This window comes from Anastrepha ludens, chromosome 6 (genome assembly GCF_028408465.1).
Source record: "Anastrepha ludens isolate Willacy chromosome 6, idAnaLude1.1, whole genome shotgun sequence".
NCBI classification, from domain to species: Eukaryota; Metazoa; Arthropoda; class Insecta; order Diptera; family Tephritidae; genus Anastrepha; species Anastrepha ludens.
Window position 1 is genome coordinate 124,471,226 of NC_071502.1, and position 23,699 is coordinate 124,494,924.

The following is a 23,699-nucleotide window of genomic DNA, read 5'->3' on the forward strand; positions in this document are numbered from 1 at the left end:
GTCTTAAGACAGCAAGCCAACGATTTATTATTGTTTCTGATGGAGCGGAATCACCATAACACTCTTAACGCCATTGCTTTGCTTGAACGGTATTTTTTCCTATCAAGAAGCAGTGTAAAATTGAAATGCGAAATTCATCTTGATTTATTGTTTTGAAAATAACACAGGTCGCGTCACTCTTAGCCCAATAACTCACGAACTAACGAATAGAATATCATGCAATTTTAAAGGTTGTATATCTAAGGTTAGTACTAACAGAAAAAGAGGTTAGTGCAATAAAATTAGAGCAATTTATATGAGAACGTCGAAATATCGATGTTGAAGGTTGTTCAGAAACAATTCGCGCTACAGCAGCAATTTGCTCTACAGAATGTCCAGTTATTTGTCTATCCTCGATAGAACCAATTATTTTGAAATTTGTTCACCAATCTTTGAAAAGTCGACAGATTTATTTATTTATTAAATCCCCAAACAAAACTCACGAATTTTGCCATATGTTGTTCTCAAAGATCGACTATTTTCATAATAGGTTTCAATAATTTTAATATGTTTTTCTATTGGGTGAAATTACATATCTTCCACTTGATAAATGTCAAAGGTGCCATAAAAAAGTTACTGTCTGGGAGTTATTCAATAGGCTTCACCTTTATTTATTTAATATATTTACGGAGTATATTGAGTTTTCAAAGTTCCTTACAGATTATTAACAAAGTTAAGCTTAATAAATAATGAAAAAACTTATGAGTTCTAACAAATAAACTCCAAAAATTAAAAAAAAAATTAACAAGAAAAACCGTGTCGTAGGACTCAGTTTTGTATTGTAATTGGCACCGTTAAATAGCATGAAATTGGTAAGTTTCGCTAAGGAATATTAAACTTTTATCATTTAGTTATATTACAAATACTCGTAAAATACAAAAGCAGTATGACGGCTTCCGACGGCTTAAAATTTATTGATTGCTATCGGTATAGAAAAATGTATGGAGAGTAAATAAAATTTAAGAAGAATTTTTGAAAATTTTTTTAGCAAGGCCTCCAGATGATCGTATCTTACTCGGGAGTAAACAAAAGTAGTACGGATATTTAATAATTTAAGCTTGTATAGATGTTCTTTAAATTATATTATAAAATTATAGAATTTTTCACCATAGGAACCCAAGTGAGTTGAGAGTTATTTGGCAAAAATTTCTTGATGACAGGCTTAGAAATCTACATGAATGAATTCAGAAACCCGACACAGTTTTTTCGTACAAAAGATGACGGTTATTAATAAGTCACTTATCATATTTTTTTGTTCTGGGACTGACAGTTATACTTCTATGCAGTGCTTTGATATTTTCTCGTGATCAAATTATTGAGGGGCGGCCAGCTTGGTCTAAAATCAAAGACTGATCTAGTTTCTCTGAGTCTAAACTGGAAATGAATCTCTTCATAAAAATTGTAAAAAATGGCCAAAAAGGCATTCTTTGAAAAAAGCATACTCAGTAATAAAAAAATCATCTTTCGTACAGAGTTTTAGTCTAAGTTTTCTGGAACTAACAGCTGTTATTTCTCGTTCGCACACTTTAACTGAAAGTAAAATCAGTGTTTTCTTAGTTTTTGGACACTTTATATGTTGTCTTAAGTTTCTACCCCCCCTTTCTATGACAGACACTCATAAATTTAAATTTAAACTGCAAAGCAAGTAAGCCAGATCGGTTGAGAGCTTTACAGCACATAAATTGTGATGAAAAAACTCATTTACATAAAAATATGCGTAACGAGCATGCGTTGACAGCAGATGTAAAAATATTAAGTTCATAATTGGTGCAATCAATCAAAACCAAGCCTAAAACAAACTTAATTGCAATTCGTGACGATTTTTACTAAACAAATAAATATTTTCCAATGAACATTTTGGCATTTGTGTGAATATATCGAGGCTAAAGTCATTTGAAAATAAGGCTAATATGAAATAAAAATATAAAAAACAAACTCTGAATATTAAATAATTATTGCTATTTAATTACGCTCAACCAAATATTAGTGAAAAATTGGTGACTATGGAGCTCAGGGCAGCGGTGTGCGACTTCGATAAGGCAATCGTGATTTGGCATAATAAGCAGCGTTGCCAAGTTTCAGTCTAAACCTCTCTCAATAAAACTCGAATGTATTCGCACGCGAATTAAAATAAATATGAAAGATATCATAAATTCTTTTATTTGTTGAACTAATAAACTGATTTCCCACTTTGTTGACTTATGAAAATTATCTTTACTTAGAACAATATTACGCTCATTAGCGTCGAGAAGTAGCCATTGCTTACTTGTCATTTGTATTGATTTATTTTCAATTATTCACCTTCTGATATGCGCGCTTTTCATAAAAATATTTTTATATAATTGAATTCTTTGCACATAAATTTGCATAAAATTCAAATCATTCATGTCAATTGGTTGCCTTCACAAAATCATACCCACCCCTTCTTACTCCCTCGCCCCCAACCACAATCAACTGTAGCACGAACATGAAAATGAGCGACAGACAAAGCGTTCGTTCGTTCGCGTTCGTACATAATTCAGAGCTATCAATTTCTTTTAATTGAGAACTAAAAATGCATAAAAACAAAAACAAAAAACAGTCTACTTTGTCTCAATTTTAATTTCAATTTATTAAATTTGCACGCGAGCGACACAATGTTGGTTACAATACAATAAAAGGAGGAAAAAACCAAGCAGCGACTCGCAAATGGGCAGCAGCAGCTGCGCATGCGTCACTGACAGTGGCACAACACCATGGCAGCGGTGGCTGGCCTGGGAAGAGGGGTGCACGTGGTGTGCCGCAGTAGCTGTGCTGTAATTTTGCCACCACAAACGTCACTCGGCCTCAAGTCTTCTAAGCGACCAAACAATAATGTCTTACAGTCTGGCAGCCACTCGCTCGTTTGCTGTTCATTCGTTCGTGTTGCAAATCTGATTTTCTGCTACTTTTCTGCGGTGCTTTCCACACTTGCCGCCGCAAATATGAGCATGCGCGTGCACATGTGTTAGTGTTGGTCACATGGTCCATGTAGCAGCATTTTATTGCTCATTTAGTAGCGATTTGCTGTTGTGCGTCCTCCTCATTTTGCAGTTGTTGCTGTTAATTTTAATTTCGTGCTTTTTCAGTTTACGGGTTTTTGTTTCCTTTTATTGCGATTTACATGTACAACGCACAGACACACTGCATTTAATTCATTTTTATTATGCTGCAAACGTGCAACACAATTAATAAAATTCTCTACTTTATTGATGGTCCAAACGCAATGGTCAACAAGCGATAGCAGAGTTAGCACCACTTCAGTGAACGCTCGTACGTCCAGGAATGAGTGGCGTTCAGTACCGCACGAAATGGCGTGAAATTTAACTGTGAAGCAAGTGCATATTTGCAACACAATGCAGCAAGTGCAACGCAAGCGCAAGAGCGCCAAGGAGGAGCGGTCGAGGTTGTCCATTGTCGTTGCGATCGTCTCCAACGATCGTTACTTGGCCGATCAATGGACAACTTTTCAATAATAATTGCCATTTGTGGAATGTGGTACAAAGCACACTCACAAGTGCTCATAATCATTATTGCATAAATTATGAGTTGTTAGCGGCTAGCGATCGAAAGTAAGTGTGTGTGTTTATATGTATGTAAGAAGTTATCATGATTACCCGTGCGCTCGGCTTGACGTTAGCTAAAGTGACTTCTGGATTTAAAGCTTTGTCTCCCTTTCTTTGGCTGTCCGTCTACCCCTGTCTGATAAGCACTTGTAATGTTTTGCTGGCGTTTAATTGCTATATTTCGCGAAGAATTTAATGAGCTTCATCAACACGCACCAATGTACATAATAGAACTATGGACTTACCCGTTAGGAGATCAAACTATTGAAACGCTAGCGAGCTTTCAGGAGTGGAGGCAGTCCGCGCTTAATGACCAGTCAGTGCCTTAAAATTTGTGCATTCAAGGTCAATAGTTTTGCGCTTATTTTGCACTATGTCTGAGCAGGTTCTACGATGGAAGGCCTAGAACACAAAAGTTCTTTTTGGCTCAAAACCTACCAGCCTAATTACAGCGACACCCTTTAGGGTCAGTTCCAGACTAGTCAGTAGTCAGCCATCAAGTATGTAGTTTGGTACTACTTTTCGTTGCTGTACTGTTCTCATCAGCTGTGAGGTTTCTCCATAAATACTACTAATGTTATAATCTGCAATATGTGAAAGTGTTAAAATGAAATGCATGCATGCATACGAATTTATTACTGCTGCGGAAATCCATTTGGTTGATTATGTGAAGTGTCTAACGATCGTCAATATTCACATGCATTTGCATACCAATAATAATTATAATCTTCTTTAATGGACTACTCATTAAGTGAGAGAAAATGTTCAATGGCATTAAGATGAATCTCTAAGAAAAATTCTGTGATGATGAAAGCTTATTTTATGGGTTCGTAGACATTCGACTGTTTAGTACTACTATTTCGTAATAACGGTATAATAATAGTGTGAGCCTATTAGCTTTGAATAAGGTTTGCTAACGACTGGCCAGAAGCTGCCGCTATTAGAGACAAATTGCTACTGGATATTGTATGGGAGATTTTCAGTAGCCACGAGGACTCCCTGAAATCTTAAAGGGGAGCTAGGGGAGCGTCTGAAAATAATCTTCTAATTAAAAGGCTGTAAGACAGAGTAAGCAGAGCGGTAAGTCCGGCAAATAAGAAAAAAAGAAAAAGGGCAAGTTTGAATTTTTCACAGCAGCTGTGACAAGGTGGTCTCTAGACATTATTGGCTTTAAAGAATGGCCGTAAATGGAGAAATTGAATTCCATCTAATCCAGGTACTAGCATGGTTGTTTTAAATTCTTCTTACCTAGACTCAAGTTTGGCAATGGTTTCTACTGTGCGTTGTGTGTAACAGTTTCAGTTGTCCTTCAAAGTTTTAGGGCGAAAACAAATTTTGGAAGGATGCTATTAACACGTATCAGTCTATGGCCGAAATGTCAATCTGACTAAAAACGGAGAAGTAGGACATAAAACTACATAAAAATAAATACAAAATAAAAAATTAAATTTGGTATTTCATATTTTTAATACAAAATTAAGCAATCATGTCATGTGGATTTTTAAACTCGAATAATAATTTAATTTTCGGGCTAATTATTTGTAAACTAGCGTGATGAGACTAAATTGGATTAATTTGAGGCAAAAATCGAGTCGAGGGCTGGAGAACAAAAATATGGAGTTTTTACCTAAAAAAACTTATTTGTGCTTTCACTAAGTCCTAATTAGGTGGGTGTCAGCCTACGCGTTATCAGCGAAGTTAGTGGTACCAAAAGAAGAGGAGCGTAAGACGTGGTAGTGGTTTTTTGGCTCGGTGAAACAGAAAAAATTGCAAGAAGCCATATCAGGTGAGATGGCTGTTGAATGATATTCGATTCGTTCTTGGCCGTTCACAGATAATGATGGGACTGTGCGACGGTGCGTTGTCATGGTACAAAATCCCTGTGTTGTTTCCTCGCAAATCCTTTCTATTTTTTTTCGAATTGCTTTACGTAAAAATCCTATGACGGTTTAACTAATTAACTGCCTGACTTTCTGCCGAAAATTCGTGGCGCACAATACCGTAGTAATCCATAAAAACCGAGAACCCAGCGTTCTTTGGCACTACTTACAAGGCAGGATACCTTGTGAGCCGTGCAACACTGTGGGCCACAGAGGAATCCAAAATTCCTCACTCTCGGATCGCAGTGGGGTACTTTCCCAACTCAGTCAAAGCCGAGACAGCCAAGATACTGGACTTTGTGCAGGGGCAGAATAAAGGCCTCAATGTTGATTCCTGGCGCCTGCTAAAAAGAGCCGAAAGAGGCTCCAACGTAACGCTAGTCGTAGCGGTAGACCAAAAATCAGCCGCCAGCCTGAAGGAGTACAATGGTAGAGTAAACTACCGTTTCATACAAGTGACCCTCAGGCTAAAATCTGAAAACATAACGACCGAAGAGTTAGTTGACCAAATGGAGGCAGTGGAGTTACAAGAAGAGGATGAAAGTCCTCCCAAAGACTCCGAAAACCAACCAACGAAATGAGGTGCCTCCAGGCAAATCTTCACCATGCTAAGGCTGCTACCACTGAGCTTAGCAGAAGACTTGCCGGAGGTATCAACATAGGGCTGATCCAAGAGCCCTGGATCTACAGAGGCCGTCCTCAAGGCCTCAATGTCCAAAACACACAGGTAATTTATGACAAAAGCGCTGTCAAACCTAGGGCTGCGATAATCATAGATACCAATATTAAATTCTTGCCATTCACAGAATTCATGGATGGCGACACATCAACAATACTGGTCGAAGCGGAGTCTGGTGGAAGCAAGAGAGAGGTCGTAATCGCCTCAGCTTATTTCCCCGGAGACGCCGACTTAGTACCACCAGAGAAAATCAGAGGCCTAGTGGAGTATTGCCAAACACACAATCAAACCCTCGTAATTAGATGCGACGCCAACTCCCACAATGTGGCATGGGGAAGCACGAATACAAACAACAGAGGTGAGCCACTCCTTGAATTTTTATTACTTAGTAATATAACAGTGGTAAACAGGGGTAATAAACCCACTTTTGTAAACGCAATACGACAAGAGGTACTCGATTTAACTCTAATTACTAACAAATCTTTGAATATGATCAGCAACTGGAGAGTCTCGGATGAGGACTCAATGTCTGACCACAAACACATACTCTTTGACCTAAATGGGGTGGTAAAGTTCTCTACATTTTACAGAAGCCCAAAAACAGCAAACTGGAAAAGATACAATGAATGTCTTTCAGCTAAGCTTAATAACAGCGTAAGCAAAATAACATCAACAGAGGAGCTAGAAGAGGCAGTAACAGAAATGACTGACTCAATCATGGCCTCATATTAAGACTGTTGTCCACTAAAAATGAAATCCTCCACGAAGAGGGTTCCCTGGTGGAACAACGAGCTTGACAAACTTCGGAAAGCAACGAGAAAACTATTCAACACTGCAAAGAAAACAAACAAATGGGACGAATATAGGAAATTCCTAACTAACTATAACAAAGAACTAAGGAAATCCAAACGAAACTCTTGGAAAAACTTCTGCGAGGATCTAAAAGATACACCAGCAACAGCTAGAATCCAAAAATCACTTTCCAAAGGTGACTCAAGTCCCATAGGCACACTAAAAGGTCCAAACGGAACTATTACCAACACATTCGTAGAAACACTAGAGCTTCTTCTAAAGACTCACTTCCCAGATTGTAAAAGTCATGACCCATCAATCGACAATAGTCTAGACATGGTAACTCATCATCAACGGAGATCGACGGTCTCATTTGTCAATAAAATCATAAATTTCGAAAGGGTAGAGTGGGCAATTAACTCTTTTAAACCCTTTAAATCACCAGGGCCGGATGGAATATTCCCAGCGCCTCTATCCAAAGGCACTGTGGAACTGATCCGAGTCATGGTGAAAATCTTCAGAGCTAGTCTAATATTGGAATACATTCCAAAGATATGGAGGAAAGTGAAGGTAATATTTATTTCTAAGGGAGGTAACAAACCCCCTGGTTCTCCAAAATCTTACAGACCAATCAGTCTATCGTCGTTCATGTTAAAGACAATGGAAAAACTACTTGAATACCATCTAAAAGAAGAAGTAATCTTCAAAAAACCCCTTCATAAGCTGCAATTTGCTTACCAGAAAGGGAAATCCACTGTCACAGCACTGCACACACTCGTTGTCAATATAAAAAAGGCTCTAAATCAAAAAGAAATAGCCCTATGTTCCTTTATGGACATAGAGGGAGCCTTCGACAACGCAAATTACAAATCCATGGAAACAGCACTCGAAAAAAGAGGTGCAAACCCAATATTAACACATTGGATAAGCCAAATGCTTAATCAGAGGATTATTAAAGCCTCGTTAGGCCAAGCTGAACTTAATGTCACAACAGTAAAGGGATGTCCGCAAGGAGGAGTTCTTTCTCCACTGCTATGGTCCCTACTAGTTGATGACTTGATGCAGCACCTAAACAATAAGGGATTTATAACCAATGGTTATTCAGATGACATATCTGTTATGATAAAAGGCAACCATGAAAGGACACTAACAGACTTAATGCAAAATGCCTTGAACGCAACATGGGAATGGTGTAAAAAGGAGGGGCTGTCGATCAACCCTAACAAAACCACAATAATCCCCTTCACAAGAAAAAGAAAGTTAGAGTTTCCTGCATTGAAAATAAATGAAACAGTGATAGAACTAACGGAAGAGGTCAAATATCTAGGTTTAACCTTGGATAAAAAACTCACTTCGGAATCACATATAAATAATATAATATTATAAAGAGGAAAACTTTGTTTGTTTGGTTGTAATGAATAGGCTCAAAAACTACTGGACCGATTTTAAAAATTCTTTCACCATTCGAAAGCTACATTATCCACGAGTAACATAGATTATATTTTATTTTGGAAAAAAATGGGGTTCTGTAAGATATTTGGATTTTTCGGACACAAACTGAAAAAAATCTTATATATAAAATAAAGTCAACTTTTTGTGTGTGTTCGCTAACCGGCCGTGTCTTTGCACCGAATTAAACCAAACTTACACACATTGTTGAGAAGATATTGAAGATGGTTTCCGTATAGTTTGGATACCTATTGGTGGATAGGGTTCGAGATATAGGTCAAAACGTGGACCCGGGTAACCTTCGGATGTGTATGTACAATATGGGTATCAAATGGAAGCTGTTGGTGAATGCTTTAGTTCAGATTATTTTCCATGCCGCTCCGTGACTGGGGTCTCGAGATATAGGTCAAAACGTGGACCCGGGTAACCTTTGGTTGTGTATGTACAATATGGGTATCAAATGAAAGCTGTTGATAAGTGCTTTAATACGGGGTAATTTCCATACCTATTGATGACTAGGGTCTGGAAATATATGCCAAAACGTGGACCCGCCGTGTCTTTGCATCGAATTAAACCAAACTTACGCACATTGTTAAGTAAGTATTGAAAATGGGTTTCGTAAAGTTTGGTTGTAATTCGGAGCACTGGCAACGGGTACAGCGTTCTTTTGAACCAGCCATAATGTCGCTTACTTTTTTAACGCTTGGGGCGGAACTGAACTGTCAAATTGACAGTGTGAGTTACAATGTGTCAATATTTCTTTCTGATTTGGATGCCATAAGGAAAAAACGTAAGTGCAACATGTAAAAATTGTTTGTGAATTTTTTGGAGTGGATTTTGGAACAGTGAATAATTTCTTACGAAATTTGAGAATTTAATGTGAAATCCGAATGAAATTATGTGTTCGTGGAAAAAAAAATTTTTTTCGTTTTGTTTTTTTTTTTGAAAGATATAAATGGATAATGGTTAAAAAAGCTCCAATGCTTAATAAAACATATAAATTGAAACGAAAAATTCATGGATGATCAGAAAAACAGACGATTGTTTCTTAGTTATTCATATGCGTTGATTTGAAATTTAAAAACAATCTTCTTTTTTCCTGATTTTCAATTTATATTTTATATTTACTCAAAAACAAATAGAAAAACAAAAAATATTGTTTGTACCAAAGCGCTTGAATAAAGAATAAAGAAATAAATAATATGAAAACCATATATTTTCTGTTCTAAACCATATCTATTCTATTTTAGTGTGCCCAGCGAAGGGGGCCGGGTTTGCTAGTAAATAATATAACAAAAAAAGCCACGAAATCCTTGTGGACGAGCAAACAATTACTAGGGAGATCCTGGGGTCTCAGCCCTAGTATGGCCCTCTGGATATACACCCAAATGGTTAGACCAATCATACTGTATGGGGCACTAGTATGGTGGAGCAAATCTATCCAACAAACAGCGATAACCAAAGTGGGAAAAGTACAAAGCTTGCTTGCGTACGCATCACAGGGGCTATGAGAACTACCCCAACAGCTGGCATGGAAGCACTCCTTAATCTCCGACCACTTCATATAGCAATCCAAGAGGAAGCAGCTACGCAAGCACTCATGCTACACATTAAACAAAATTTCAAATTGGGCAACCTCACCGGTCACCTAAATATCCAAGTTTCAGACCACATTGACCCAACCCTCTGTTTCACAAAAGGATACACAGTTCCTTTCCAGAGAGGATCGAGTGGAAAACAAACCCGAAATGGATGAATGATGATTCACAAAAATGGTACACTGATGGATCAAAAACTCCTTATGGTGTAGGGGCAGGAGTATTGGGGCCCAGAATCCACAAATCATACACTCTCACCAGGGACACCACTATCTTCCAAGCGGAACTATACGCAATAATGGTAGCAGTAAACATCATGCAACGTAGAAACCACAATAGAGTAAAGATCAAAATACTCTCGGACAGCCAATCAGTTCTAAAAGCTTTAGATAGCTATACCTACAACTCAAAAACCCTCTTAGAATGCCACAAGGCACTCAATAATCTGGCATCCAAAAACAATGTTTCATTAATTTGGGCACCGGGACATGAGGGATATGACGGCAACGAAAAGGCAGACTTTCAAGCCAAAAAAGGGGCAGATGAAAACTTCATCGGACCTAGTCCTATGTTCGGATTCAACAAAAACAACCTGAAACAAAAAGTAAAATACTGGGCCAAAACTCTATTAAGGGGGGATTCTACTGTAAAAATCAAATTTTCATGGATTTTGTTTTCATACTTGTATTAATTTAATTAGTAAAAAAAAGTTTAGGGTTACATAAACACAGGTCTTGAGTGTACAAAAAAATTTTTTAAATTTATTTTCATTTCAAAATGGCAGCTGTACAGCCGCTCCCCCGAAACGCCTTTTGAAATCTGCCCACACTGTCGCGCATTTAAAAAAAATCTGAAATGAAAAAAACCAATTTTTTTTTATTATATATCATTATTTTTAGTTGTTAAGCCTATTACTTGCAAAAAAAAAAATTTTTTGTAAAATTTTTGAAGTTTTTTAAAAAATCGACATTTTTTTGTTGTCATTTTGTTATTAAAAAAGGGGTTATAAATAATAAATTTTTTCCCACCATAGCTTTAAAAACTAGAAAATGTTGTTAAAAATATACTATCAAAGTTTGAGCTTGATATGTTAATTTTTCACGGAGCTGTGATGTGGGCAATTTTGAAAACGTGGTTTCGAGAAAAACACGCTTAAACAAGCGCATTATCAAGCGCATATGACCGTAAACCGCTCGAGCGCTCAGTTTATACCTGCTTTGCTAAAACTTTTATAACTTGAAAACTATTCAAGATTTCTTTTTAAGATTTTCATGGAACATTCTGGAGTTGTTTCTGAGTATGTTTCAACAAAAAGTAAAAAATCGATTTTTTTTAAGTTTTACAGTAGAGGCCCCCTTTAAATCAGCATTGGAACAACGTAGAGGGTCTTAGACACTCCAAAAAGTTCCTAAGTTTCAACGCTAAAAGAGCTAACATGGCCCTCACGTTAAACAAAAAGAGCATTCGCACTCTCACAGGCGCCCTCACGGGTCACTTCACCTGCAACAAACACTTACATAAATTAGGCATAACTAACACCAGCACCTGCAGATTCTGCTGCGAAGATGAGGAGTCTATAGAACATCTCATTATCGAATGTCCGGGCTTGACGCATAGAAGGAAAAGGTTTTTAAACAAGTTCATGCTTACAGATGAAGACCTTCAATCACTCCCTCAGAAGGAGCTGGTACAATTCCTAAGCATAGGGTCAATAGACAGCATAGGGTGCACAATAGATCAATATGGTCGCAGTGCTAAAGGGCCACACCTTAACCCTTTACATCCATTAACCATTAATTCTTTGTTTTTTTGACTGAAAAGGACGTGGTTTTTCTGGTATTAGTTCATTCGCAGCTCTCCGCTCACTCTCCTGATGTCTGATTTGCGAGTCGTACTCATAAGCCCATGTCGCGTCTGAAGTAATGATGTGTTTGCTAAATTTTGAGTCGAAAACGGTAAAGAGAGAAAATTCGATACTTTCTTCGGCAGAACTAGGACTAAGGTGAAATATCGGTGCAAATGCCCAAAAAATGCATGATGCTAATAAATGTGAAACAGCATCGAATGCTAAACCAGGGGATTCCAGCCAACGGAAAAATTCCATTCTGAGGATATGAACGATGAAGCTGATGCACACTCTGGTCCAATCGTCAGATATATTAATAAAATCATGAAGGTCCTGTGATTGTACCGGCATGCAATCGGTTATTCCATTAGTTAGGGATTGAACCATTGAACTTCCTGTAACCATTTGCATATGAATTAGTTATAACTATGGTAATTCGACATAAGGTGAAACATTTTTCAGAATATTTTACTTCACCTAATAATAATACAAAAATTAAAAAAAATGACATGACATGAATTAATTGTTAATATATATTTTTTAATTATACATATATTTTTGGTTTCTTAAATGTATAAATGTATAAGTGTATAATTACAAACATATATATTCATATATGTATGTGTATATGTATGCATTTCTCTATTAGTGCGTTTATTTTCCATACCCACTATTCGAGTTGACGCTACTGTTATTATTATGATTATAATTGTAAATATCATATATAAATCTGTCAAACTTTAATGGTAGTCAATTGAGGTGGAAAAAAATATAAGAAAAGCAACAACAGCAGCACAGAAATTGCGTTAATATAAACAAGATTTTGTTGAATTACATCAGCATCTCTAATGCACCGCACATGGCAATACCGGCACCGCACTCTCCCCCAAGTGCACAGTACTCCATCGGCCGCCTCATCAACACGCGCGCACACATGCACGCACACCAACGATCGCATATTTTCTTATCGCAGCAAATTAATTGTGCGCATGCGCAAACACACGCACATTACGACACAAATAACGACGCACTTTACCAAGCAAATTATGCTGGCTACTTCATATTTCGTTGGTTTTATTTCGCTTTGGAGTAAATTTATATTTTTGCAGCGGCTTTGATTGAGCGGCCGCAGTTTCTGCTGGCTAAGCGGCGCACGATTTTGTATTTCAACTCAATTTTCTTATTTATTTGTATTTTGATTTTTTTCTACTCGATTATTATTGGTTGGTATCATTTTGGTGGCGTCAATGCGCTTATTGCTGATGCCAATTATTATGAAAACAACAACCAATTCTATTAACAAGTAAGCTAGTAATAAAGAAATATATAAAATACAACAACAACTGGCACAAAAACAAAGAAAGGCGGCAATGAGCAAAGTGTGCACATACATTACACAATGGGTGTTTTTTTGAAATGAAACTTTCTTTTTGGAAATTATACACAAAAATTAAAAGATTTTGCAAAGTTTTATTTCCTTGCAACTTTAGAACATTTCGTATTTATTAAAGATTTTTTGACGGTCGAGGTGGATGACTGCGCTAGGCCATCTTAGCAAACTTTGGCTAATAACGCACCGAATGTTAGATTTCAAGTCACCAATCGTAGCTGATTTATTGGAACAGGACTTATGTATTCGTACAAAAAGTAGTCGAAGGGTAATGCGAGGGTTTCTTTGAGATTTTTCAATCTGCAAAATTGGATAAAAAAGTAGAGCTTATGAAATCCTATGACATTTTGCACCTTCTTACTTACTAAATACTATCACGAAACTCATTGGCATTTACGGGGGCAACTACAAAACAGCTGCGAATCATTTGCTCGTAGCAGCAAAGTCGGTTTCATCTTTGGATTTGCATAGCTACAGACCAGTGTTGCTTCCGGTATACGAAACACACCAAACAGCCTCTTTCATGGTACTCAGTGAGGAATTGAACCCATCGTACTTGTATTTTTTCATAGACCCAAAATATTTAGACCCAAAATATGACTCATTTTTTAAACTACAAAATGTATTTGAATACAACTCGAAAAATTATGAAAGCTATAGGGATTACTAAGCAAAGGTTATTACAATTTTTCACCTGTTAAATGTGGAGTACAATATCGAATAGAAATGTCAAAAATATGCATTTGATTAGACAGCAGCTGATTTTGCACCTACATGTCTCAATATAAATTTCTAAGCGTCTGAAAAAGCACCCGCTACATACATATGTACATTTGCATGTGGCAGCAAATTAATGCGGGTTCATTAATTGACAAGTTGAGAATCGTACACGCAAAACAGCGCTGATGGAGCGCAAATAGAAATAAATATGAAGACATATGTGAGCGTTCAATCAAAATTGTATATGGGTGGGTACAGATTATATCTGGAGTTTCGAACGGAAATGGGTATATGCACCAATTTATATAAACTGACAATAATGTTGCTTATTAGAAAGTGTCTGGTAACTGGCTATTAAGTAGCAAACATGAGCATAGGTAACATCCCAAATAATTTATATAAAAATTGTTTTGCCACAAAAAGTCGCGAAATTACAAAAGGCTTGATAAGCTGCATATCATATTTTTAAGTCTTGCGTGAAATGAAAAATAAATTTGTATCAAGTATAATATCATACAATACATTAGGTGAATTAAAATGTCTCCTACATTTTTGCTTTATTTCGACGTTGAAGTTGTAATAACTCTAACTATAATTGCTTTCCATGCAAATAATTCTAGACAGTTCCAAAGAGCTTTCCCACTAATCTTCAATTGTGCTTCAAAGTGCTGACTCACAGCTCTGACTCGACAATTTCCAGAGTTTGGTCAACATTTTCGGTGATTTTTCTGCCAGAGAGTGTATTTACCTAGAACAGAAGAAAACCCTGAAACCACAGTTTTTCGTTGTTATTACATTCGCTTACGTTTTAGATGCATAAACAGCACACATTTTTTTGGGCACGTGCTCCAACTTTTTACCTCGGTCGCAGTGGCCATGAAGTATCGAATTGTCTCGATTCTTGCCACCACTTTGGTATGCTACAACAAACAACTGCCTTCACCAAACTCGAAACAGTGCAGGAACTTTTTTAGATATGTAATCTGACCTTTAAATCGGTCTATAGTATGATCCGATGTAATGTTTACTTCGTGAAATATGGACCACTAAAAGAATCTGGCAGAAAACTCGGAACTTTTTACTTAATTTCTTCAGGAATAACAAATCAAACCGTGCAATTAATAAATGTCGTTGCAGAAAATTCACATATTTATTTGTATGTACATACTTAGGTATACATATCACTCTTCTGCCGTAAGAATGTCATAACTCAAGAATCAAAACTTCGAAAAAATGGGTTTAGAGGTTTAAAATTTACTAAGAAAATAAACCCATTCTTTCTGCTCATGAGATAGTTTTAATAGATACCCCTATAAATTTTTAAGACAATATGGCATAAGCAACCACGCCCAGTGCTGCGTACTTCGCCAGAAGAATAAATTGTCACATTTGGACGTTCTTTCCGCAAACGTGCTATTATATGTATGTGCATATGTGTAGGTACTTATTGCCCCATTAAACAGTTCCACGAAATCGATAAATTGAAATTAACTTGACGGTCGCTCAAATGAGTCAAACGACGCCATCTGCCTATAAAATATAGTATGTAGCATTCACACTTGCCGTCCCTCCACCCCTCCCTCCATTCATTTATTAATTTAGCCCTGATTTCCAAACGCGTCACAAATATTTCCACATTGCGAGCAGCACAAATAAATTTGTATAATTTTCTTCAATTATTAACGCTGATGACAATCAACATCATCACTATTAATAACTCTCACATCCAATGCTCGACATTCAACTATCATTAGCAACTGCGATCACTCGTACTGTACTCCGTGTTTGTGTGCTCGGGATCGTTACATTTGGGGTAAGATTTGTTTTGTTTTTATGCAGCTCTTTTTCGACCAATTGATTGGGAAAGATCGTTGTTTCCGAGAGAACTCATTTGCTTTGATTCGAGTGTCGTCGAGGTAATTATTTTTGAATTGTTTCTTCATTATGGCTGTTCAATTTATTGATTCTGTTGTTGCTTTGTGTGTGTATGTGCGTTGTACCCTTCATTCTCGTTAATGGTGAATCTGAACTCGATACAAATTCCGTCCCATCATTCGTGTGTTTGTGATTGTATTCTGTGATTCCTTCTATGAATTTGTCAGTTTATTTATTCATTTTATTTATTATATAAGCATAAGTATGTGTGGATGGGCATGTGTAGGAGCACAATATTTCCTTCAATGAGCTGCCATTTGAAACTCATTTAAATATTTATTCATTCGTTGCATTAGCATTTCTTGCTCTTTTCTTCGGGCATTTACTTTTACATTAGTTCAATAATATCGCAATTGAGTACGAGGTTCAATGAAAAGATGTTTAACCTTTTAATGAGTTGCTCGCAATGAGGCAAACAAATTAGATGGAAATGATAACAAATTACGTACAATTGTGTTCGAAAATTAATCTATTTGGATTGGAAAAAAATAAAATAAAAATTTTGGAAGAGAATAGTATCTATGGTCCAAAAAGCAGCTCATGAGGTTCATGAGACCATATGTCGCCTGCCGTAGCTGAATGGGTTATTGCGTAAAACACCAAATGTCAGAAAAAGTTTTTATAAGTAATAGCAGTGCTCTGGAGCAGGCAACGGCAAACCTTCGAAGGTATATCTGCTATGAAAAATAACCTCATAAAAACCCATTTGCCGCTCAGAGCGGCATAAATCTGTACTTATGAAACTACATCAATTCGCACACCACAGATAGGAGGAACAGCTTGGCCAAACACTCAACAAAGGTTGTAATTAAATATAACTGTCATATATGTGGTTCAATAAATGGTGCGTTCGGTGCTGCTTTTCAAAGCTGTAACAGCTATTGGCTTATTTACGTAGACCGCAAACTACGGCGGCCGCCGTAGCCGAATGGGTTGGTGCGTGATTACCATTAGGAATTCACAGAGAGATCGTCGGTTCGAATGTCGGTGAAACACCAAAATTAAGAAAAACATTTTTCTAATAGCGGTCGCTCTTGGCAGGCAATGGCAAACCTCTGAGTATATTTCTGCCATGAAAAAGCTCCTCATAAAAAGATCTGCCGTTCGGAGTCGGCTTAAAACTGTAGGTCCCTCCATTTGTGGAACAACATCGAAACGCACACCACAAATGGGAGGAGGAGCTCGGCCAAACACCCAAGAAGGGTGTACGTGCCAATTATATATATATATATATATTATATATTGTATATATAAACTTCGATGAGTCTTACGAAAAATGTCCACAAGTGTCATTTCTTAAAAGGGTCGCGTAAAGTTACGCGTGAATTCCTGCCTTGAAAGAAATATCTCATAAATAATCGTCTACCATTCAGAACCGGCATAAAACTGAGATTTGCCGTTCATGGCTTCCTAACACAAATAGAAGATGCTCGATCAAATTCCTAACAGAAAGCGCCATTAGTCGTGCAGTTAGGAGTCATAATGCCAAAAATTAATCAAATAACAGGTAAAATAAGTAGAAAATCGGTTGAGGGTCAATTGCACTTGATGAAGCCTCCCTCAGAAAATCTCGAAATATTTATCAAAGTGTTTTAAGATCATTCAAAAGGTGATTTGGAAAAAATACTTTAGAGAAACTAAATTTGAATCAAATGCACTTTATAGCGAAATTCTAAGACACATGTTTTGATTTAGGTTTAAATCAACGTTTAATATTCCAATTTATTTGCACTTCACCATTAATTAGTTTCAAATTCTCTGTTTACTATTAAACAAATTTTTTTTGTATTTCTCGTTGTTGGCGGCTTTTATTATATATTGATATATTATTAACTAGATTTTTAAATGCGATTTTTTGTAAATTTTGTTTTTTAGGGCTGACTTCTGGCCATTCGAGTAAGTAATTGAATTCGCAACAATCCTGTTTGTTGTTTGGCTACTATACATAGTTGCATGAGTCCGCATTGTCTGGTTGAAAATTCAAGTATTCTCATAATTACACTTCCACTCCATGGTCCTTTGTGCCCTCTACTCATCACAGTACCTCATCCATTCCCGTTTGCATTATTAAGCTGCGTTGGACTGAGCGTATGTGCCTTTCTTCTGGCTAGAATTGGCCGCCATATCTCAACCTTCTCCGAACTATAGCGCTGCACTCGATAAGAAGGTGTATTGAAGTCTGCCTCCACATAGTGCAGCGACACTTTTACAATATAAATGTTACAAAGTTTAGCGCAACTCCAAATTTGTTTTTGATTCCGCGAGTAAATTTTCTTTTCCGTCCAACTTTTTTTAGTATTTTTTCATGGATATTTTTAAAATTTTTCATTGATGGACCAGACTCTTCAGTGGCCTACTCTCAAGTAGCAGTTATATTGTTTATTGTGTATCCATCTTACTATTTGTTGAGTTCCACTCTAGTCAAAGGAAGTGGTGTGCCATGCGGTGCTGTATTATTTTTCAACTTTATGCTAATGCTCCAAAGCTTATAATTACAAATATCCGATATCAACTGAGAGCACTGTTACTCATATCTACTACGAGTATGTGGCATGCAACCAACCAACTAATCAACCAATCAACGTTTAACAACAACAATTTGCTGCATAAATCAAAAAACTTTCAAATGCAATTAGCATAAAATCATTTTAAAATTTTCGTAGTGATTTTTAACGCGCACAAAATGCATGTGGCGGCATTAAAATGCCACAAAATAGTGCATTTTGTATGAAATTAGATTCATAAAAAATATATACATTTTCTGCGCTGCTACAGCAAGCGTTTGCTGCTAGTTCTGTTGTTAGGTACGTAGCAGTCAACCTGCCACGGCTTATCTGGCGTTTTATCAGTCGCTTGGCCTGTGGGCCGTCACCGCCTGCTGCGTACAATCGGCAACAACGTGTAATAACGATCGTGACAGATTGTGGCAGCGTTTTTGAGAGATCGTTGCAGTGCTCGCCAGTCAACCAGCCAGCGAGGCCGCGGCCGCGCCACGACGCAACATAATGTGGCACATAAATTATAGCGCGATCGAATGGCAAAAATGTGTTTAAAAAGTGTTTATACGTATATAAATGCGTGCATGCATTACAAAGTGTGTTATCTATATGAGCACGAACATAAAAATAAAACCACGTGTTGAATGCAACCATGAACAAACCAAATTTGTGCATATTTCGCGCATTCAACAACAACACAAATTTATGCGCGTAGGGAGAAGTGGTGGTGGTACCTCCACATTTAGCTGATTTAATGAGGTAAATGCAATATTCGCATACATGTCAAGCTATGTATATGCATATGTTTATTTGTATGCGTTGTTTTGCCTGTAGTTAGGATTCTTAGGTAATTCAAGTTGCTGGAAATAGTTGAAAATACTTCATTTTTCTGTCACCTAATGAAGATTTTCCTAAGTCTCATGAAAAAGATGGGGCTATGAAGAGAGAATCTATTAAAAAATTGAATCGTAAATCTCTGAATGCAGTAAAATCCCAGTATCAAATTTTTCCTGAGAAAAGTTTTTCAAAGAACCGATGAGGGTCTGAAATGACTGAAAAAACTCATATATTGGAAATTAATAGACTAAAAAACCATCAGACTTAAAATCTAAGGCTTTATATGCCTCATTTGACAAAAATATATCTCAAATCGGCAAACTGCAAAATGGAGGAGTGTATAGCTTTTACCGAATTGGGCTATTGGCCAGCCATTGGACAGCTTATCTGGAAGTATTTGAATATTGTACTTCAAGGTAGAGCTTCGACGGGTGAATGCATGGGAAGCTCCACGCCTATAATGAAATCATGATATCTCCCCTCTAGGAACAGGCATCGATTCTCGAAATATTACAACTTGGAAAGAAATTTGCAACTTTTTAATTAACGCTTTAGTGATATTCTCTTGCCTTCTCTTCCAAAGCGATTAGATGATGGGAGAAAACTTTTGTGAAATAAATCAGTGGACTTTGTACAGAATATCCCGTGAGCAAAGGCGATACAAATTTGTTTAATCTGGAATGAAATGGATTATACCAACAACAAAAAAATTGTTAGACATCAACACGATTTTTGAGGCACATCAAACCATCACTTTATTAATCTAAAATTTAATTGGCTATAAATCACGTACTGAGCTATAAAATACTGAAACGTTTTATAAACATTATTCGTATTAAAAGGTTGGAATTTTGATGAAAACATGATGAATTTTTCTTTCAATTTGGAAGTTTCGATGCGTTGAATTCCAATTTGTGGCGAAAGTTAACAAATTGAAAATATCGGATCAATATGGCGAAATTCTTTTCAAATTGTTTTCTTGTCGAAAACATATATACACTTTCGAGGTTGCTGATAATGCGTATGAATTGAAATTTTAAAATGGAAATGAGCGTGAAAAAAATAATAAAATTGCCAACAGAATTTCAGGTCAATCTGTAAAAATTTTGAAAAATTTTAATTTTGAAAACTGCGACATCAACGACTCCAGAAATTACATATTACGCAATTTGAAAGTTTATTTATTTATTACTACTGAGACTTAATATTCTGATTGTTTTCAACTATTTTTAAAAAAATTATTAAAATTAAATAATTTCCATTCATAAAACTATCCCAAGCACATTAAATTCTAGTGTAAAAAAGTACAAGTTTGAAGTGACTTAGAATTTTAGTTAATTTTTGACCATTTTTTACCTGGCAGTTGCAACACTGCATTTTCTCCAACAAAACCAAAAGAAAAGTAGTCAGAAATGGTAAAAATATCGCCTATCCATTATTTTGATCAAAGCTGTGAATGTCTGAATTAATGTAATGTCTTTTTTTGGAAATAGTACAGAGCTAGGTAAACCTGCATTGCGGGATTCGAGAATTCTTTCGAAGTATCTTTATTTTGGAAATTTTTCAAATACCGATGAAATCATCACCAAGATGACAAAAAATGACTGGCGGAGAGTGCCTACAGAAGGAAGGTTGCACTGTATTGTCTTTTTTCATGCTCTCAAGCAATTATATCATTTTCCATGCTACCGAGGAACAGAGAAAATTAATGCGTTCAGAAAATTAACTAAGTTATGGTATACCGAGCAACAATTTTATCAAAATCGTTCTTTATGGCGAGTGGGGCAACACATTAGCGCTCGAGATAATTTTTTTAAGCATAATTTTTTTGTCTGTGCTTATCTTGAGCTGCTTTCAAAACTTATAATTAAAGCTTTAACTGATGAAATTATTATTATTAAATATGTAAATTGCAACATGAAACAACACATAAAAATACCTCCTAAATTCAATAATTAATTTGTTTAAATTACAATCCCACTCTGCATACTTTTAAAATAAAATTCGAGATCAGCATAAAAACGCAGCCAATATTAGAATTAACTATTGCAGGCGGTGTTGAATAGAAATGCAACCATTAAAAGCACCAAAACATACCTGGCAAACAAATACATATGTATTTGTTTACACATACATGCACACCTATGCGGCTCCTTGGCGCATAATGTCACTTCAACTTGTGGCCGCTTGACGTTGCATGCAAATTGCGCTAAATTAATTGTTGCGTGATTATTTGTTGTATATTTTCATACAGTCTGCAGTCACAGTAACAACTACAACAGTTACGCATTTGCTTTGTTACTTTATTCGCATGCATGTGTGTATGTAGTTGGCTGCTACTTTATGCATTTAATTTTGTATTTGACTATTCGCCTCAACGCGTTTGTGAAGGATAGGAATATTTGTTGCAAATGTAAACGCACTGTAAGGTAATTATGTTTGTTATTGCATGTTGTTATCGTCCCGTTTTTGGTGCCATATCGCTATTATCGCTTTCTCAGAAATGTTGTTGTAATGAGGTGAATAGCTGGAGTACAGCCAGCGACGAAAAAATAGTACCCCAACAATTTGATGAGTTTTGAATGTTTTTAATGCTGTTAATGCTCTTAAGTTTTTTATAAAAGTATAGCTTAATGACAGTAACAAAACCTTAATAAAACTTCATACAGAAAATATAAGAATTCCAGGGTTTTTAGTTAGAATTTATAGAAAACATTTTAGTATGTAGTTTTATAGCTTATTAAATTTTAAAGTGCAAGTCTGATGCTGCTTAAAAATCGCGTTGATTTTTTATAATTTTGTTTAGCTAATCGTGTCACGCACTTTCTTCCATAAAAGAAATTACTCTGAAAAAGTAAAAATGGTCAAAATGGAGCTTGCAGCGGGCTCTTTGTTTGCAAAAGGACTTGTAAATTAAGGTTTTTTTGGATTTTTAATGTAAGCCTTCCATCGCACTAAGTACATTCTTCAGTACTACATATCGTTTATAGCAATATAAATACATACATATAACATCCTAAATTGTCAATATTTTCCTTTAGACCAGCTAACTCAAAACCTTTTACGCAACATTTGCATATTTCCACAATCATTCAAAGGCAATAATAATAAAAATAATGAGCAGCCATAGAAATTATCATAATAGTCATAAATAAAGCAATCAGAAAATGTATGTTTGTATGTGTGTGGAGTTTGTGATGTGATTATATGCAGGTAATTTTGCAAAATAATGGCAATTGGCACAAACCAATTGCAAGATAACCAATTTGAAAATAACTTGGAAATTCGCAAGACTCAAATAAATTACATACTTTTATGCGCATTTTACTCTATACACGCATATATATGGGTGTATACGTTCATATAGATATCTGTGTTAATATAGATATTTATACCACCATTTCTACGTGTAATACGATTGGAACCGATTGAAGCAAGGCGATTGATTGGTTTCTAATTTTGTACTCAATTTACATGAATGCTTGCATAAGTGCATGTGTGTGCGTTTGGGTACGCGCGTATGTGTAGCAATAGGAATACATTAATAAAAAAAACAAAAGAAAAAACTTACAAGTGAAGCCGAAAGATAAGCAAGACGGCGTTTATTTCTAGGAAAACCAGCTTTGAGGAGCGAGGAAGGAGGCAGAAGGAAGAAACACGTGAACCTCCCATTCAAAGGTCGCGCCATTATCTATCTGATTTTGGGTTTTAAAATAGCAAATGAATTGAAGGCAAAATAGTGAAGAAAGAATTGGCAAGAAAGCTGAAAATATTAACCAGAACTTTATTGTTGCTGTTGTCAAAATTATAGAAAGGTGGTTAGTAAATGGCGCCTAAGGACTGTTAGTGCTTTGTGAGTTTCCGAAGCCCTATTTTTTGTCAGAAGGCGCGGATTTAGAAACCTATGAAGAAATATAACAAGAAGTTAATTTAACTGCCCTGCGAAAGAAAGCCTTCAATGTGAGTCCCGTGGGGAACTGACAGAATGACTTACTTAAAAATAATAAACTTTACAATTTATGATTGTGCAGAATTTTTTCGGAATTTTGATATATTTTATTATAGCATTGGAAAAGAGTCTCCAAAAAAGTTAATTTTTTTCATCTAATCCCTTAGTGCCTTATGATCATTTGCTCTGAGCCATTTCAAGGGTATAGTTCACGTGAATAAGCGAGAAAGAATTGAAGCTGTAAAAGACAACGTTTGACCCAAAACTATAGAGATCTAATCTCGATTAATGTCTTAGAAAATTTTGCTAAAAAAATCGGCAACTATAGACTTTTTAATGCATAATATTAAAGGTGGCTCAAAATGAATCACCCTATAGGCAGATTTATAATTTTTGCAAGTGGCAACGTACATCAAAGGTCAAAATAATGATTTCTAGCGCTCAAAACCATTTAATTAATTAGTAAAAAACGTATTTTAAAATAAAATATTATGATTTGTCTT

At 36.1% G+C, this 23,699-nt stretch overlaps 1 protein-coding gene across 1 annotated transcript in view; it reads right to left on the reverse strand.

The window, feature by feature from the left end:
* Positions 1 to 23,699, reverse strand: part of LOC128868292 (uncharacterized) — a 92,004-nt gene that overhangs the window by 30,190 nt on the left and 38,115 nt on the right. The window lies entirely within an intron of this gene.